The following is a 1905-nucleotide window of genomic DNA, read 5'->3' on the forward strand; positions in this document are numbered from 1 at the left end:
TTTCTGTATTTTTTGTAGTCAATTTTTGCTATTTACTTACATACATACATATTTGAATAGATATTTTTTAAAACTTTGTTGCATTTCATTTATGTATTTATTTTATCATAGTTTAAATCTTTCGGCAAAGTGTCATTCAACTGTTGACTGTCGAATACATAGTTGGATGTAAAGTTTTGTTAAGGCAATACCACAATGACAGTAGGTCGATTAGGAGTTATCTCTCATAAACTATAAGTTCGGTGACCGTTAGTATCGTTTTGGCGGGACAGTACAGACTTTGAGAAAATTGTTATTTTTTAAAGTTCGTGACGTATAAGTGTCCCGATTTTTCATATTTGTACAGATTAAATTCCGATTTTAGTGTTTCCTTTATTACTTTTAATAAGAGTCTCCCTGTACTCTGGCCCAGAAACAATTTTTCGTACAAACTTGGCAGTACTTTCGTCATCACAAATGACATAGAATATAAGGGAGCCATAAACATAGCCAGTATCCTTATATTCTATGATCTTTGGTTATGTGTTATTCTGTCAAACTGGTGCTGTCGCTATATTCTCAAAACTTTTTTAAGATTTTTCTAATTGTTTGTTAAGTTTTTTTTAATGAAATGATAATAAAAATATAGGCTGTGGATACAGTGTCGAAAATATAAATAGGGAAGAGACATTTTAGTATTCTTTTGATATTCCTCTTTCGATTATTTAATATTTATTATTTTTTATGAAGGTGTAGCTCGTTATCTAACAAATACCACGTAAGTCAAAATTTCAAACTTCGACAAAGTTTCATAAACATTTTGGGGTTTTTAATTAGATTTCTTAGAAATATTATGAGTACCGCTAATTTGTGTTAAATTTTGTTTGTGGAAGGTGTTGCTCATTTTCTCACTACGAAAAAATTGTTGAAAATATGTAGTACTTTGTATGGAAGAAAATGCGCGAACAAAAAATTGACGGCACTACTTCAAACTTGCCCTTTATTGTACTAAAATTTAAAGGGCTCCAGACTGCATACTCAAAACAATTCTATAAAAATTATTAAAATTTTGATCAACATTTGTCAGAATTCGTCGAATTTTTATAAATGTTCTATAAAACGTTTTAAAATTTGGCTTACATGTTTATTTTAGATAGTAAGTTATATTTTCATAAAAAATAATAAATATTTCATAGCCAAAGAAAATAAGCCAAAACTTGCTAAAATGTCTATTCCGTATTTACAATCTCGCCAACGTATATATTGTGTTTTTGCAATAATTTTTCAGATTTTTTCCTCTTTGTTTTGTTTTAAATAAAATTCCATTAAAAGATGTTATATATCTATATTTTTGCGATAATTTTTCAAGTTTTTTTCTCTTTGTTTTGTTTTAAATAAAACTCCATCAAAAGATGTTATATGTCTTTATTCTAAAAACGAAATTGTATGTTCAGATTCGATGCTTTAGAAATGTCCCGATTTTTGGCCACAGAAATCTGGTCACCGTAACTATAAGTATTCATATATATGTATGTATATACGAGTACTATGTGAGTACATTACGCGCATAAAACTTTTATGACAATCGCATGTGCGTGTTTTGCACATCAAGCGTATAACTGTAGAGTGTACATCACTCTCTCGGTTGAAAGTTATACATTTGAAGAGCTCTGTTCTCAGTTGAAAAATGCAGTTATTTCTAATTTTTAGTTTGTTGACTATAAAATTGGTAGTTTGTACGAGATAAAGGTAAAGCGTATCTACATACCTATTTACTATTCGTCTATTTATAAGATTAGGCGAATGGAAATCAATTGTTGCCACAGATTCAATAATGGTCTTTGGCGTATAGAAAAAATCATGTATTATCTATTATCTATATTATCTATTATCTATTATCTATTATCTATTATCTATTATCTATTA

This window comes from Rhagoletis pomonella, unplaced genomic scaffold, assembly GCF_013731165.1.
Source record: "Rhagoletis pomonella isolate Grant_MI unplaced genomic scaffold, Rhpom_1.0 Rhpom_scaffold_00006, whole genome shotgun sequence".
Taxonomy (NCBI): domain Eukaryota; kingdom Metazoa; phylum Arthropoda; class Insecta; order Diptera; family Tephritidae; genus Rhagoletis; species Rhagoletis pomonella.